General features: G+C 48.9%; 1 pseudogene; it reads left to right on the forward strand.

Moving 5' to 3' along the window:
• Nucleotides 1-363: 363 nt before the first annotated feature.
• Nucleotides 364-1,548, forward strand: LOC102492624 (vesicle-associated membrane protein-associated protein B/C-like; annotated as a pseudogene).
• The last annotated feature ends 16,870 nt before the right edge of the window (nt 1,549-18,418 follow it).

The following is an 18,418-nucleotide window of genomic DNA, read 5'->3' on the forward strand; positions in this document are numbered from 1 at the left end:
TTTTTTTTTTTTTTTTCTTGGAGAAATATTAGCTATGGGGCACATGTGCTCGCTGGAGAGACATACAGAAAGTGAGAAATCACCCCCCAGAGCAGATGGCCATCCTGCAATCCCTTCTCTTTCATTCTTTTCTTGGGATTTTGGGCGCATGTGCCTGGCATGAGTTTTAAGCCGCCGAGGCTAAGACTCAAACCATAGTTGCGGCCTCTCACCCTCGCCATCCTCTCCTGTGCCTGCACCACGTAGGCTGCCACCTCCCACCCCACTCCCTGCACACACCCAGCCCTGCGACCCCCACCTGCAGCCTGGGCACTCCCCCCTTTGTAAAATTTAAAGGAGGCACAGCATAAACGCTTCCCGCCTTTTGCCCCTTCAGGGGTCCCCCGCCCAAAGGTACCCCGCTGCTGAAGAACATGGCGAGGGTGGAGCAGGTACTGAGCCTCGAGCCCCAGAACAAGCTCAAATTCCAAGGTCCCTTCACTGATGTCACCACCAACCTAAAGCTTGGCCACCCAACAGACCGGGACGTATGTTTCAGAGTGGAGACCACGGCGCTGCGCATGCACTGCATGAGGCCCGACAGCAGGGTCGTCCACGTAGGGGCCTCCGTCAACATGTCTGTGATTTCCAGCCTTTTGATTATGACCCCAGTGAGAAAAGTAAGCACAAGTTTACGGTTCAGTCTTCGTTGGCTCCGACGGACACTTCTGACATGGAAGCAGTATGGGAGGAAGCGAAACCGGAAGACCTTGTGGATTCAGAACTTAGATGTGTGTTGGAGTTGGCAGCAGAAAGCGAGTGGCCACATGATGGAGAAATAAGCAAACTTAGAGACCAGCAGTTGCCGTAATGGCTATGTCGCTGGACTCCCATGTAGTTGACCATGGTTTGAGTCCCGGACCCGGTGGCTTAAACTCACGCCAGGGGCATATGTATGCGTGCCCAAGATCCCGAGGAGAATGGAGGAGAAGGGATTGCAGCGTGGCCACCCGCCCTGGGGGTGAGTTCTCGCTTTCTATCTCTCTGTCTCTCTCTTGACTTTCTGGGCGCGTGCACGTGCCCTATAGCAAAAACCTCTCCGAAAAAAAAGAAAAAAAAAGAAACTTATATCCACAACTGCGGCAAAGACAGACGCAGCGGCCATGTCTAAATCCCTGAGCCCTTCTCTGGGTGACCTTCACCGAGGTGAAGGAGGTGATGGGAGAGGGCAGGAGGCTGCAGGGGGAGGCTCAGCGCCTCCAGGAGCAGAACAAGCAGTTCAAGGAGGACGATGGACTTAGGCTGAAGAAGACGCTCCGGAGCAGCAGCCCCATCTCGGCGTTGGCCACCACCGGGAGGGAGGAGGCCTCAGCACCCGGCTGCTCGCTCTGGTGGTTTTGTTCTTCATCTCGGCATCCTAATAGGGAGGACCGCTCTGTGGAGGCAGCGTGCAGAGGAGGGTGAATTGGATTGAGGGAGCCACCGTGTCACGGGCTTGAAATGTATCATAAGCATGCGTAAAAGGAAATTAATGTGCGATCACATCTCACAGGTCTTGCCTTTGAATTCCCGTCCCTGCATACACACGAGTACACACACACACACACGCGCACAAATATATCAATCTTATTTTTTTAAATAATTATTTATTTTATTTATTCATTCATTTATTTTTTAATTTGACCAGAGAGAGACAGAGGTTGAGAGTGAAAGAAAGATGAAGTGAGAAAGCAAGCCACCAGATTCAGGACTTGTACCCTGGTTGGCCATGTGGGAGTCCAGTGCCTTAACCACCACGCCACCTGCTGGTCCCCAAATATATCAATCTTTTAGAAAGTTAAACACGTATAGCAATTGGGGGAAAGAATGATCTCTATTAATGACGAGGGAAACCGGGATTCTTGCCACAAGGCATGTCGTCGGGTCATAGACAGGTAGGCCTCAGTACATGTTGCTGGATTACCTCTCCTAAAACAAGACACTTTGTCACTCGGCAGTGCTGGCCCGTGGGGAGCTGGCGCCTGGCACGGCAAGGAGTGCAGACACCTCCCCACAGTCACCCCATGCTGCCTGCTTTCTCCCTTGGCTGCTCGTCCTGTCACTTCCCAAGCCCTCGGTCCTTGGGACTGATGAACAGAGTCAGGAGCCAGAAAGAGTGGCACTGGTAGGGACCAACGTGTTCCTCAGGAAGGAGAGGAGAGGCGGATGTCGGCTGGTTGACCCCACACTCTGGAAATCAGTCAATGGTTTGTTCTCTCAAAGGGACCACGCCAGGAGCCAGCAGGTGGCTTGGTAGGTAAGAACGCTGGACTCCCACATAGTCAATCATGGTTCAAGTCCTGGACCTGGTGGCTTCCTTTTTCACTTTCTCTCTCTCTCTCTCTAGTCAAATTAAAAAATAATGACAATTGGGGCCAGCAGTTAGCATAATGGCTATGTTGCTGGACTCCCATGTAGTCGACCGCGGTTCGCGTCCCGGACCCGGTGGCTTAAAACTCATGCTGGGTGCCCTATAGCAAAAACCTCTCAAAAAAAAAAAAAGACAATAAAGTTGAATAAAATAATTATTTAAAAATATTAAAAAATAAATAATTTTAAAAAATTAGGCCCTGGGCCTGCGAATGGCATAGCGGTTAAGGCAGCTGGATTCCACATGGTCGACTGTGTGGTTTGAGTCCCAGACCCAGCGGCTTGAAAAACAGGCGCATGTACATGCATGTCCCAAATCCCGAGAGAATGGGGGAGAAGGGATTGCAGTATGGCCATTCTCCTTGGGGGAGGGGGGTGCCTTCTCACGTTCCTCCTCTGTCTCCTGGGTGAGGGTGCATGTGTCCTGTAACAAAAACAAAAAAGTAAGAAACCGCAGAAAGGTAAAGGGTGACGAATTCTGGTGAGCACACTCACCCTCTGGCAAAATTCACAGAAAGGAAGAAGTGGGGAGGGGGGTGGGATCAGGTGACACTGATGACTTCCGGAAGAAAGGCCGAAGGAGGGGTTCCAAGTTGCTGGGTGTGGAAATCCGCTGTTGAAGTAACCAAAGCTACACACACGGGTAAAGATGGACACGTCAACACGCACTTGCCCTCCGTCCACAATATCCATTACGGAGGGACCCACAGGTGGCATAGGGTTACATTGCTGGACTCCTACATAGTCGATTGCAGTTCGAGTCCCGGACCCGGTGACTTGAAACTCATGCTGGGCACATGTGTGTGCATGTCCAAGGTCCTGAGAGAAGGTGGCATGTCCTGGCAGGTGGCATGGTGGCTGGGTGCACTGGACTCCCATATGGCCAACTACGGTTTGAGTCCCAGACCTGGTGGCTTGCTTTCTCACTTTCCTTCTCTCTCACTCTGTCCCTGTCTGATCAAATTTAAATAAATAAAATTTTTTTTAAGAAAAAAATAAAAAATCCTAAAAGAAGAATGGAGAAGGGATTGTGGCATAGCCACTTCCCCTGGGGAGTGATTTCTCACTTTCTGTCTCTCTGGTGAGTGCACGCACCCTATAGCAAACATCTCTATAAATAAATAAATAAATAAATAACTATAGGAAGGGATTCTGGTAGTTTGTTGTTGTTGTTGTTGTTTTTAATTTGAAATAATTACAAACTTACAGGAAAGTTTCAAGTACAGCGGGAAAGCCTTGTTCTGAACCATCTGCAGCCGCTGCTAACGTCTTCTGACCGGTTGGTTTGTATTCCTAACCAATCAGGAAGACAAGGGCTACTTGTCACAGTAGTGACGAAGTCTCACAGACTGGGTGCTTCAACAGATGACATTTATTTTATCACAATTCTGAGGCCAGAAGACCACAATCCAGATGTAGACAGAGTTGGTTTCTTCAGAGGCCTCACTCCTGGGCTTGCCGAGGGCCGCCTTCCTCGGCATCTTCCTCTGAATCTAGTGAGGCCTTTTGTCTGTGCACCGGTGACCTGAGAGCCACTACTGATAGGGACGCCAGGCCCTGCAGTGGCCCAGGTGGTAGCTGACTTCTGCAGGGCTGGAAGTCACTTGGCCTCTGTGGGTTTGGTCCCAAGTCAACCTTAAACAAGCCAGGTGGGGGCGCCCAAGATCCTGACTAGTTGGAGGGCTGGGGAACAACCGACCCTGTTCAGTGCCCTTCTCTCACTCTCTCTCTCAATAAAAATAAAAACAGGGTCAGCAGGTGGTGTGGTGGTTAAGGCACTGGATCCCACATGGATGACTCAGCAGTTCAAGTCCTGAACCCAGCAGTTTGAAAAACACACCAGGCGTATGTGTGTGTGTGTGTGTGTGCATGTGTGTGTGCACATGGCACGTGTGCCCAAAATTCCAAGAGCATAGAGGAAAAAGGATTGCACCACAGCCATCCCCATTGAGGTGCAATCTCTCACCTTCCTTCTCTCTGTCTCTGTCTCTCTCAGGCGAGCCCTATAACAAACAAACAAAAAGTTAAAAAGGACTCCAGTCATATTGGATTACAACCCACTCTATTTTCTTTCCTGCTTTTTTTTAAACAGAGATTTTTGTGTTAGGATACGTGCACTCACTGGAGAGAGAGACAGAGACATTGAAAGCAGTGAGAGGCAAAGTGAGAAATCAGCCCCAGTTGGAATGTCCGGGCTGCAATCCCTTCTCCTCCTAGGATCTTGGGCACTCACACACGCCCGGTGTGATGTTCCAGCCGCTGGGTCCAGGACTCCAGTTGCAGTCGGCCATATGGGGGTACCACGACCAAACTGCTATGTCCTCTGCTGTGGTGCAATCTTAAACTCGTGCCGGGCGCGTGTGCGTGCATGCCCAAGATCCCAAGAGGAGAATGGAGGAGAAGGGATTGCAGCGTGGCTATTCTTCCTGGTGGGTGATTTCTTGCTTTCTATCTCTCTGTCTCTCTCTGTCTGTCTGGCGAGCGCACGTGCCCTATAGCAAAAACCTCTCCAAAACAAACAAACAAACAAAAACCAAACAAACAGGGACCAGCAGTTGACATACTGGACTCTCATGTAGTCGACCATAGTTTGAGTACCCGACTGGGTGGCTTAAACTCACTCAGGGAACACGTGCATGCATGCCCAAGATCCGGAGAGTGGGACCAGCAGATGGCATAATGATTACGTTGCTAGACTCCCATGCAGTCGACCAAGGTTCAAGTCCTGGACTGGGCAGCTTAAAACTCATGCCTGGTGCATGTGTGTCTGTGCCCAAGATCCCAAAGGACAATGGAAGAGAAGGAATTGTGGCATGACCATCCCCACTGGAGGGTGATTTCTCACTTTCTCTGTCTTTCTGGCTAGCACACGCACCCTATGGCAAAAACCGCTCCAAAACAACAACAAAGATGATTGAGCCGCATTTACTTGACAGTGTTTATCTTCTCTTTGAAAATGTGTAGCTCAAGGGAACCAGCAGTTAGTGTAATGGCTAGGTCGCTGGATTCCCACGTAGTCCACCGCGGTTCGCATCCCGGACCCCATGGCTTAAAACTCACGCCGGGCGCGTGTGCATGTGTGCCCAAGATCCCGAGAGGAGAATGGAGGAGAAGGGATTGCGGCGTGGCCATCCCCCCAGGGGGTGATTTCTCGCTTTCTGTCTCTCTGTCTCTCTCTGTCTGTCTGGCAAGCGCACGCACCCTATAGCGAAAACCTCTCACAGAATTTACTCAGTCTGATTCATATAGAGCAGCTTCTCATCAATGATTGTGCCATGCCCCCACCACGCTGGGCGGGGTGACCGAGGCATGAGTGCTATACACGTTAATCCATACACCTTCTGAGAGCGGCGTCACAAGGTCTGAACAGTAGCGAACTGAGGGGGCCCCAACCCCTGGGCCATGGACTGTACCGGTTCATGGCCTGTTAGGAACCGGGTCGGAGGTGAGCGGAGGGGGAGCCAGCGAAGCCGCATCTGTATTTACAGCCGCTCCCCAACGCTCGCATCACGGCCTGAGCACCGCCTCCTGGCAGATCAGCGGCAGCGGACGCATGCGCGGGAGCCGCCAGCCGGCCCTTACCCGCAGGAAAGCAAGCTCAGGGCGCCCACCGAGCCTGCGCTGTGGCGGGCTGTATAATTATTTCGTTATATTACAACATAATAACAATCGAAGTAAAGTGCGCAGTAAATGTTACGGGCTTGAATCATCCTGAAATCATCCCTCTCACCCCACCCCCATCCGGTCCATGGAAACATTGTCTCCCACAAAACTCATCCCTGGTGCCAATAAGGTTGGGGACCACAGGTGTATTAAACTCTGGTTTTATTGCCGTGGAACAATTTAGGATGGCCTTTTCCACATTGTACATTCCAAAATCTGGAAATACATTTTTCTGCACTGAAAAAAAACTTTGAGTGATCACACACAAGTGGATTTTCTCTTCTTTTCTTCTTCCTCTTCTTTTTTTTTTTTTTTTCCCCAGAGATTTTTGCTACGGTGCGTGTGCTCTCCTGAATAACAGAGGTAGTGAGGAATCATCCCCTGGGGAAATGGCCAGCGATCCCTTCCCCATTCTTTCAGGATTTTGGGCATGTATGCGTGCACACACACACACACACACACACAGACACGGCATGGGTTTCAAGCCTCTGGGTCCAGGACTCGAACCCCGTCGGACGTGTGAGAGTCCAGTGCCTCAACCACTATGCCACCTGCTGGCCCCCAGCAGTGGATTTTCCATGTCATCTCGCTTGGGACGTCTGGGTGGCAGGAAGGAGCCCAGCTTTGTGATTCGGCTGGTGTTTGAGGAGTCCCTGGTGGTGGAAGGAGCCAGCTCTCAGGGCCCACGTCACCCTGCCCATTGCGATGGGAACACTTCACCCACGATCAGAAGGCCAACGTCTGTGGTCAAAGTCAAAATGAAGCCTACAATTTCCCAAGTCCAGGGCATCTCACAGCCTTTGTCACCGGTCACGTTGGTGTGTACATGCCACCGTTCTCACGAGCACCTGTCAGCCTAGAAGAACAGGATAGGTTGCAAAATATACAGCAGAGGGCCAGCGGGCAGCATGGCGGTTAAGGCGCTGGATTCCCACTTGCCCAACCATGGTTTGAGTCCCAGACGCAGTGGCTTAAAAATACACAAGGCGCGTGTGTTGTGCACACCCAAAATCCCAAGAGGAGAATGGAGGAGAAGGGATTGCGGCATGGCCATGCCCCTGGGGGGTGATTTCTCACTTTCCCTCTCTCTGTCTCTCTCCAGTGAGTGCCCTATGGCAAAAACAAACAAACATCTAGCAGAGAAGGCTTGAAGTCTGACTCTGGCAGTAAGCCATGCCTTTTTCTCCTGACCAGGTGAGGCTGGACGTGTGGCCCACCTGTGTATGATGCGTGGTGCTGGGCATCACGGGAATGGCTGAGCTCCCCATGGGTGGCTTCTGAGCCAGCCAAAGCGTGTCACGATGTGGCAAGTGTATGGGCCTTAAATGTTAGTTCCAGGGCCACGAATATCCCGAGGACACCAGCCGTGGAGTCACGCCGCAAGGCTGGGTTGCGATATGGCTGGTCACCTGGGAAAGGCTGGACACCCAAAGGGTGTCCTCCATCTGTGCTAGAAGTAGAAATACAAATGAATAATTTCCAAAAACATATAGCCAGACAGTGGCATGGTGGTAAAACATGACCTCTGTGAAGCAAGCCTCATAGGAGGGTTCCCAGTTCAAGTCCAGAGACCTCCCTAACTGTGTGCAGCACCTGCATCCCATGACCCAGGGCTGGCTGAAAGGTGGGGTAGAAGGAGATCTTTGGGTTGAGGGTACCGTTCTGAATCTTTATCATAGCAGTGGTCACACAGATCTACGCATATGATCAAATTGTTTTCTTCTTTTTTTTTTTTCTTGAGAGGTTTTTGCTATAGGGCACATGCGCTCGCCAGACAGACAGACAGAGACAGAGAGACAGAAAGCGAGAAATCACCCCCCAGGGGGGATGGTCACTCCGTAATCCCTTCTCCTCCATTCTCCTCTTGAGATCTTGGGCATGCACGCACATGCGCCCGGCGTGAGTTTTAAGCCACCGGGTCCAGGACACGAACCGCGGTCAACTAGATGGGAATCCAGCAACATAGCCATTACGCTAACTGCTGGTCCCCCATATGATCAAATTTATAAAGCTACATGCACATGCATGCACACACATGTACACACATGCCCACGTGCATAAACAGGTGAAATTTTAATCAGATTTTAGGATCGATCCAATATCCCTGTCCCAATTTTTTTTTTTTTTTGAGAGGTTTTCGCTACAGGGCACATGCGCTCGCCAGAAAGACAGAGAGAGACAGAGAGACAGAAAGCGAGAAATCACCCCCCCCCAGGGGGGGATGGCCATGCCACAATCCCTTCTCCTCCATTCTCCTCTCAGAATCTTGGTCACGCACACACATGCGCCCAGCATGAGTTTAAGCCACCGGGTCTGGGACTTGAACCGTGGTCGACTACATGGGAGTCCAGCGACATACCCATTATGCTAACTGCTGGTCCCCCTGTCCTGATTTTGATGTTGTGCTATAGTCAGTTAAGATGTTAGCATAGGGACTGGCAGGTGGCATGGTGGTTAAGGACACTGGACTCCCACATGGCCGATCATGGTTCAAGTCCCAGACTTACTGGCTTGCTTTCTCCATTTCCCTCTCTCTCTCTCTCACTCTGTCCCTCTCTGGTCAAATTAAAATAAATGAATAAAGTCAAATAAAAGAAAGAAAGAAAGAAAGATGTTAGCACAATGGGGCCAGCAGGTGGCCCAGGGATTAAGGCACTCGAGTCCCAGACTTGGCGGCCTGAAACTCATGCTGGGTGCGAGTGCGTGTGTGCCCAAAATTCTGAGAAGAGAATGGAGGAGGGATTGCAGCATGGCCATCCCCCTGGGGGTGATTTCTTGCTTTCTGTCTCTCTGTCTCTCTCTGTCTGTCTGGCGAGCGCACGTGCCCTATAGCAAAAATCTCTCTCAAAAAACAAAAAAGATGCTAGAGTGGGGGAAAGCTAGTGAAGGTATACAGAACCGCCAACTACTATTTTTGCAGCTCCCCATGAATCACTAATCACATACAATTAAGTTTTTTTAAAAGGGGAGGGACTTGGGACCAGCAGATGGTATAATGGCTATGTCACTAAACTCCCATGTAGTAGACTGTGGTTCCAGTCCCGGACCCAGTGGCTTAAACTCAGGCTGGGTGCGTGTGCGTGCGTGCCCAAGATCCCGAGAGGAGAATGGAGGAGAAGGGATTGTGGCGTGGCCATCCCCCCCGGGAGGTGATTTGTTGCTTTCTATCTCTCTGTCTTTCTGGCACCCTATAGAAAAAAAACTCTCAAAAAAAAAAAAAAAGGTGGGGGAGGGACCAGCAAATGATGTAATGGTTATGTTGCTTGACTCCCACATAGTTGACCGTGGTTCAAGTCCCAGACCCAGCAGCTTAAAACTCACACCGGGCGTGTGTGTGTGGGTGTGTGCGCGCGGGCAGGATTCTGAGAGGAAAATGGAGGAGAAGGGATTGCAGCATGACCATCCCCCAAGGGGGTGATTTCTCATTTTCTGTCTCTCTGTCTCTCTGTCTCTCTGTCTCTCCGGTGAGCACATGCACCCTATAGCCAAAATCTATTAAAAAAAATATATATATCTAAGAAGACAAAAGGGAAATAAAATAGATAACTAAAATGTCATCAAATTAACCTTTAAAAAGGCAGGAAAGGAACAACTAGAAGACCCAAGACAGAAAAGGCAGGTAGAAACCAAAGCGTGAGCTCTTCTCGTAAGCGGCCTGAGGTGATCTTTGAAAACGGTTCACTATTCACTTGGCCCAGGGAACCCCAAACAGTCATGTAAATCAAGAGGTTCAAGTCTTGTACCACCCATGACACTGCCCAGGCCATCAAGGGTGTGCATACTCAGAAGGCCAGAGTATCCGAAGGATGTCACTTTGCAGAAGCCGTGTGTGCCATCCCGACAATGGTGGCATGGCAGGTGTGCCCAGGCCGAACTGTGGGGCTGCACACAGGGTTGGTGGCCCCAAAAGAGTGCCGAGCGTTTGCTGCGCATGCTTGGAAATGCAGAGTAACACTGAACGCGAGGGGTTAGACGTGGGCTCCAGCCATTGGGCACATTCAGGTGAACGGGCACCTGGGATGCGCTGTCGCACACACAGAGCTCCCGGGCCGATGAACCCATGCGTGAGCTCCCCCGCCGCGGCCAGGTGATCCTCGCTGAAAAGGAGCGAATTGTTCCCGCACCAGAAGAGGACGTGTACAGAAGAACAAGATATCCCAGGGGCCAGCAGGTGGCGTGGCAGTTAAAGGCTCTGGACTCCCACATGGCTGACCACGGTTCACGTCCTGGACCTGGCAGCTTGCTTTCTCACTTTCCCTCTCTTTCTCTGTCTCTCTCTGATCAAACTGGAAAAATAATGATAATAATAAATAAAGTTAAATAAAAATAATTTTTTTTAAATAAAAAAGATATCCCAGAAGAAACAAACACTTATGGCACAGGAATGAAGTCAGCATAAAATTTGGGACCAGCAGATGGCGTAATGGCTACGTCGCTGGACTCCCGTGTAGGCGACAGCTTTTCAAGTCCTGGACCCAGCGGTTTAAACTCACACCAGTGTGTGCGTGCCCAAGACCCTGAGAGGAGAATGGAGGAGATTGCAGTGTGGCCATCCTGGGGGGGGGGATTTCTCACTGTTTTGTCTCTCTGTCCTCTGATGAGTGCACGCCCCCTATAGTAAAAAAATCTCTAAAATAAATAAATAAATAAATGTAGATAAAAGTAAAAAAAAAGAAAAGTGTGAGATGGAAAACTTGTGCACGATTATTTCCATAATCACAAATACATGTAAATGGGCCGGCAGGTGGCGTGGTGGTTGGGGCGCTGGACTCCCCCATGACCAGCTGTGGTTCAAGTCCCGGACCTGGTGGCTTGTTTTCTCACTTTCTGTGTCGCTCTCTGGTGAGTGCAGGTGCTCTATAGCAAATTAAAAATAAAAATAAATCAAATAATTCTTCAAAATAAATGAATAAATAAACGTGAATGAAGTAAGCACTTTGATTAAAAGGTAGGGATGGCAGACTAAAGAAAAAGACGAGATGTAGGAGCCAGTAGGTGGTGTGGGGGTTAAGGCGCTGGACTCCCAGTGTGGTTCGAGTCCTGGACCTGGCGGCTTTGCTCACTCTCCGGCAAGTGCACTTGCCTTATAGCAAAATAAAAAATAATAATAAAATTAAATAAACAATTCTTTTAAAAATTATTTTATTTAACTTTATTCATTCATTCATTTATTTCAGTTTGACCAGAGAGGGATAGAGTGAGAGAGAGAGAAAGCAAGTCGCCAGGTCTAGTACTCGAATAACAGTCGGCCATGTGGGAGTCCAGAGCCCTTAACCTCTACGCCACCTGCCGGCTACAAATAAATAATTCTTTTAAAAAGACAAGGCCGGAAACCAGCAGTTAGCGTAAAGGCTATGTCGTTGGACTCCCACTAGTTGATCGCGGTTCGCGTCCTGGACCCCGTGGCTTAAAACTCACGCCGGGCGCGTGTGCGTGCATGCCCAAGATCCCAAGAGGAGAATGGAGGAGAAGGGATTGCAGCGTGACCATCCCCCCTGGGGAGTGATTTCTCGCTTTCTGTCTCTATGTCTCTCTCTGGCGAGCACACGCGCCCTATAGCGAAAATCTCTCAAAAAAAAAAAAAAAAAAAGACAAGGCCTAGCTAGATGCAGTCGACAGAACTGAAATAGTAGGAAATATGTTCTAGGGACCAGCAGATGGCATAACGGTTGCATTGCTGGACTCCCACTTAGTCGACCACGGTTCTAGCCTGGATCCAATGGCTTAAAACTCATGCCGGGCGCGTGTGCGTGCATGCCCAAAATCCCAAGAGGAGAATGGAGGAGAAGAAACTGTAGCGTGGCCATCCTCCCTGGGAGCGATTTCTTGCTTTCTGTTGTCTGTTTCTCTGGCAAGCACATGCACCCTACAGAAAAACAAAAGAGCAACAACAACAAAAAACCTGTCTATAAACAGAAGGAAATATGTTCTCTGAACATAATGGAAATTAATAACAAAAATAGCTAAAACTAAGACAAAACTCGCAACTATTTTGAATGTAAATAACCTGGAGGTCAAAGGAGACAAATAGAGAAAGCACAAAACTCTAATAAAAGTAACTACAAAAGACCATACATTGAAGTAAGTAGCGGTGCCAGCAGGTAGCATGGTGGATAAGGGCGCTGGATTCTCACATGGCTGACCACGGTTCGAGTTCCAGACCTGGTGGCTTACTTTCTCGCTTTCCCTTTCTCTCTGGTCAAATTCAAAAGTAACAATAACAAAAGAGAATTAGATAAATAAATGATTCTTAAAAATTATTTTAAAAAGGGAACCAGCAGTTAGCGTAATGGCTATGTCGCTGGACTCCCACGTAGTCGACCGTGGTTCGCGTCCCAGACCCGGTGACTTAAAACTCACGCCGGGCGCGTGTGCGTGCGTGCCCAAGATCCCGAGAGGAGAATGGAGGAGAAGGGATTGCGGCGTGGCCATTCTCCCTGGGGGGTGATTTCTCGTTTTCTGTCTCTATGTCTCTCTCTGTCTGTCTGGCGAGCGCACACGCTCTATAGCGAAAAAACTTCTCAAAAAAATTATTTTAAAAAGAGAGAGAAATAAGTAGCAAGAGATAAAGTAATACTTAGGGGGACATTTATAGCTTCATTTATAATTTTGAAACAATTCATTAGAAAAGAAGAAAGGGGACTTAGAGAGATATTGGTCAAAAGACATGAAGTGTCCGTTAGATGGGAATAAACCCAAGAGCTCTGCTATACACTGTGGGGAGCCCAGTTAAAAATCATTATTGGGGTAGGGGCAGGTGGTGTGGTGGTTAAGGGCGTTGAACTCCCACAAGGCCGACTATGGTTCGAGTTCCGGACCTAGCAGCTTGCTTTCTCACTTTCTCTCTCTCTCTCTCACTCTGTCTCTCTCTGGTCAAAATTAAATATAAATGAATGAATGAATGAATAAAATGATGCAAAATACTTTTTAAAAAATCAAGGGACCAGCAGTTGGCATAATGGCTATGTCACTGGACTCCTATGTAGACGATCACTGTTCGAGTCCTGGACCTGGTGGCTTAAACTCATGCTGGGCACATGTGCATGTGTGCCCAAGATCCTGAAAGGAGAATGGAGGAGAAGGGATTGCAGCGTGGCTATCCTCCCCAGGGGGTGATTTCTCACTTCCTGTCTCTCTGTCTCTCTCTGTCTGTCTTTCTGCCCTATAGCAAAAATCTCTCCCCCCCTCCCCCCAAAAAATCATTATTGGGACCAGCAGATGGCGGAATGGTTACATCGCTGGACTCCCATGTAGTCCACCACAGTTTGAGCCCTGGACTTGATGGCTTAGAAGTGCTGGGCGTGTGTGTGCGTGCCCAAGATCCCGAGAGGAGAATGCAGAAGGGATTGCAGCGTGGCCATCCTCCAGGGGTCGATTTCTCGCTTTCTGTCTCTCCTCTCTGTCTTTCCAGTGAGCACACATGCTTGATAGTAAAAACCTGTCTTAAAAAAAAATCGTGTTGTATATCATAAACACATATCATTTTTATTTGGGAAGACAGAAGAGAAGGAAGGGAGAAAGGAGAAGAGACAGGAAGAAAGAGGGCAGGGCGGCAAGAAGGCATGAAGGAGGTGGGGGGGGGGGAGGAGGTAGGTGTACGTCGATTTAAGCTTCCACCTCAAGAAGCTAGCGAAGGAAGGAATTAAATGCAAAGTAAGTAAAAGGAAATAGGCAATAAAGATGAGGGCAGAGATCGATTAAAGACCGCTTCACACCCATCAGGACGGTTACGATAAAAAGACAGGTGTGGGGCCCGGCAGGTGGCATGGTGGTTAAGGGTGCTGGACTCCCACGTGACTGACCGCAGTTCAAGTCCTGACCTGGTGGCTTGTTTTCTAACTTTCTCTCTCTCTTACTCTGTCCCTCTCTGGTCAAAATTAAAAATCATAAAATAAATAAAGTTAAATAATTCTTTTTTTTTTTCTTAGAGAGGTTTTTTTCGCTATAGGGTGCATGCGCTCGCCAGGCAGACAGAGAGAGACAGAGAGACAGAAAGCAAGAAATCACCCCCCAGGGGGGATGGTCACGCCGCAATCCCTTCTCCTCCATTCTCCTCTCGGGATCTTGGGCACGCATGCACACGCGCCCGGCGTGAGTTTTAAGCCACCGAGTCTGAGACACGAACCGCGGTCGACTACATGGGAATCCAGCGACATAACCATTACGCTAACTGCTGGTTCCCAAGTTAAATAATTCTTTAAAAATTTTTTTTAAAAAGACAAGTGCAGGGGCTGGCAGGTGGCATGGTGGCTAAGGCACTGGACTCCCACATGACCAACCACAGTTCAAATCCCAGACCTGGCAGCTTATTTCATTCTCTCTCTGCTGAGTGCCTATAGCAAATTAGAAAATAATAATAAATAAAACTAAACAAATAACTCCTTAAAAAAAAAAGGATAAGGGACCAGCAGATGGTGTAATGGTTACATTGCTAGATTTCCACATAGTCGACTGCGGTTCAAGTCCTGGACCCAGTGGTCCATCATGCAGGATGGCCAGCAAGTGGCATGGAGGTTAAAGGCTATGGATCCCAACGTGGCCGACCATGGTTCGGGTCCCAGACCTGGTGGCTTGCTTTCTCATTTTCTCTCTCTCTATCTGATGAGTGCACGTGTCCTGTGACAAATTTAAGATAATAATAATAATAATGACAAATTAAATGAGTAAGTCTTTAAAAAAAAATCGCATGGTGCGCATACATGTGTATGTCCAAAATCCTGAAAGGAGAATGGAGAAGAGATTGCAGCATGACCATCCTCCTGGGGGGTGATTTTTCACTTTTTTTTCTCTCTGTCTCTGTCTCTCTGTCTCTGTCTCTCTGGTGAGCACATGCACCCTACAGCAAAACTCTCTCTTAAAAAAATAAAACAAATATGGTGGGAACCAGCAGTTAGCGTAATGGCTATGTCACTGGACTCCCACGTAGTCGACTGCGGTTCGCGTCCCGGACCCGGTGGCTTAAAACTCACGCCAGGCGCGTGTGTGTGTGTGTGCCCAAGATCCTGAGAATGGAGAAGAAGGGATTGCGGCGTGACCACCCCCTCTGGGGGGTGATTTCTCGCTTTCTGTCTCTATGTCTCTCTCTGTCTGGCGAGTGCACGTGCCCTATAGCAAAAACCTCTCCAAAAAAAAAAAAAAATGGTGAATATTTGGAACAATTCAAATCCTAGGGACCAGCAGATGGCATAATGGTTATGTCGCTGAAGTTCACGTAGTCGACCTTGGTTCGAGTTCCCAGATCCAGCGGCTTAAAACTCACACCTGGCACGTGTGCACGTGTGCCCAAAAGTTGGCGTGGTGGTTAGTATACTGGACTCCCACATGGCCAACCACAGTTTGAGTTCCAGACCTGGCAGCGTGCTTTTCCACTTTCCCTTTCTCTCTCTCTCATCAAATTTTAAAAAATTAATAATAATAGGGGCCAGTAGATGGCACAGCAGTTAAATCGCTGGACTCCCACATGGCCAATCGCAGTTCAAGTCAAGGACTCAGTGCCTTGAAACTCATGCTGGGTGCGAGTGCACGCACACAACTGCACGTGTGCCCAAAGTCCCAAGATGAGAATGAAGAAAGGACTGCGGGGAATGTTTTCTCACTTTCCCTCACATCGTCTCTGTTTCTCTCTCTGGTGAGAGCACACGCCCTAAGGCAAAAACCTCCAAAAAAGTGATATAATTCTTTAACATAAACAAACAAGACTAAACCATGTATAGTATAGCAGAAGACAATGTTCTTTCTCCCTCTCTCTCACACACACACACACACACACACACACACACAATGATAAGTTTTAGCCATTCCACAATGATGTCAAACATGTCTGGGCCGGCAGGTGGCGTGGTGGTTAAGGCGCTGGACTCCCACGTGGCCGACTGCAGTTTGAGTCTGGGACCTGACGGCTTGCTTTCTCACTCCCCTCCACCCACCCACTCTGCTCCTCTCTGGTCAAATAAAATAAGTAAATGAAAAAAAAAAAAATGACAAGTACAGTGAGCAGTGAAGTTCGGAGAAATTTAAACCCTTGGGACCCACAGATAGCTTAATGGTTATGTCATTGACTCCCACATAGTCGACCAGGGTTCCAGTCTCAGACCCGGCACATGTGCATCCATGCCCAAAATCCCGAGAGGAGATGGGATTGCGACATGGACATCCAGGGAGTGATTTCTCACTTTCTGTCTCTCCGCCTCCGTGTCTCTACTGAGTGCGCCCTCTAGCAAAAAATCTCTCTCAAAAAAAAAAAAAAAAGAAAAGAAAAGAAAGCAAGCAAGCTAAGTATATGACTAGTAATTCCACTCTAGGGATGTGTCTTAAAAATGAAAACGTATACCCATAAAAACACATGTGCACGAGTGTTCATAGCCGAAAAGTGGAAGCAACTCAAATGTCCATAAAAGTGATATATCCATACAATGGAATTTTATTCAGCTGTGGAAAGGAACAAAGCTCTAATACATGCTATAACATGTATTAGAACCTTGAAAATGTTATGTTGGGGCCGGCGGGTAGCATGGTGGTTAAGGGCCCTGACCTCCCATATGGCTGACCGCAGTTCAAGTCCGGGACCCGGCGACTGGCTTTCTCACTTTCCCTCTCTCTCTCTCTCTCACTCTGTCCCTCTCTGGTCAAATTAAAAATAAATAAATAAATAATTAAAGGTCAATAAAAAGATCATTAAAAAAAAATTATGGTGCGTTGAGAAAAGTCAGTCATGGGCCAGCAGGTGGCGCGGTGCATGCGCACAGGAGTCTCACCTGACTGAGCACAGCTAAAGGCCCAGGCCCAGTGGCTGGAAAATCACAACGGGCACCCCTGCACGTGCGCCCGAGATCCTGAGAGGAGAATGAAGGCGAAGGGACTGCGGCATGGCCATGCCCCCTGGGGGGGATTTCTCTCTTTCTGTCTCTCTGTCTCTCTCTGACAAACACACATGCCCTGTGGCAAAAACCTTTTAAAAAAAAAAAAAAAGCCAGTCACAAAAGACCACACACTGTCTGTTTCCATATCGGTGGCATGTGCAAACCAGGTGCGTTTCTAGAGACAGAACGGTCACTGGGGGTCTCCAGAGGCAGGGAGGTCTCTAAACACAGGTGAAAACGTCTCCGTCTCCGGAGGGCCGTCCTCACAGAGCCTCGCGTCCTGCTGAGCCACCACCCAGCCCCAGAGGTCCTTCCCTTCTGGCTGGACGGTATTCCACTACCGGGTGCCGCCGTCTACTTACCGGACACCGGGGCTGTTAGGACGTCGGCTGCTGTGAACCGTGTTGCAGAGAACACTGACACGCAGGTATCCGATCCAGCCTGCTTTTCATTCTGTGAGGGTACATACCCAAAGGTGGGATTACTGGTCAGACGGGTTCCTTTTTTACTTTTTTTTTTTTTGAGAGGTGTTTGCCCTAGGGCACATGCGCTTGCCTGAGAGAGACAGAGATGAAGACAACAAGAGGGAAAGTGAGAAATTGCTCCCCCGCTCCCAGGGGGGATGGCCATACCCCAATCCCTTCTCCTCCATTCCCCTCCTGGGATATTCGGCACGCACGCACATGCACCCGCCTTGAGTTTCAAGCCATTGGGTCTGGGACCCAAACAGTGGTCTACCGTGTGGGGTCCGATGTCACCACATAAGCACTGTGCTATCTGCTGGTACCCTTATTTTATTTAACTCTATTTATTTATTTATTTTTAATTTGATCAGTGAAGGACAGAGAGAGAGAGGAAGAGAGAGAGGGAAAGTGAGACAGCAAGCCTCCAGGTCCGAGACTTGAACCGTGGCTGGCTTTGTGGGAGTCCAGTGCCCCTAACCACCATGCCATCCGCTGGCCCCCAGAAGTTTTAAACTTTGATCTACCTTTTCTTTTGCTGCCTGCATTTTTTGGTGTCAGACTTTAGGAACCATTGCCAAATCCAAGGCCGAGAAGATTTTACCTGATGGTTTCTTCTGAGCATCATAGTTTTAATTTTTTTATTAAGTGAATTATTTAAGGGGCCATAATGGTTATGTCGCTGGACTCCCACATAGTTGACCACAGTTCGAGTCCTGGATTGGGTTGGTTAAAACTCATGCCAGGGGCCTGGCAGGTGGCATGGTGGATAAGGGTGCTAGACTCTCATATGGCCGACTACAGTTTGAGTCCTGGGCCTGGTGGCTTGTTTTCTCACTTTCCCTCTCTCTCACTCTGTCCCTCTCGGGTCAAATCAAAATAAGAAAATAAAAATAAAGTTAAATAAAATACGGGACCAGCAGATGGCGTAATGGCTATGTCACTGGACTCCCATGTAGTTGACCACAGTTTGAGTCCCAGACCCGGTGGCTTAAACTCATGCCAGGCACATGTGTGTGCATGCCCAAGATCCCGAGAGGAGAATGG

This window comes from Tupaia chinensis, unplaced genomic scaffold, assembly GCF_000334495.1.
Source record: "Tupaia chinensis unplaced genomic scaffold, TupChi_1.0 Scaffold000067_1, whole genome shotgun sequence".
NCBI lineage: Eukaryota > Metazoa > Chordata > Mammalia > Scandentia > Tupaiidae > Tupaia > Tupaia belangeri.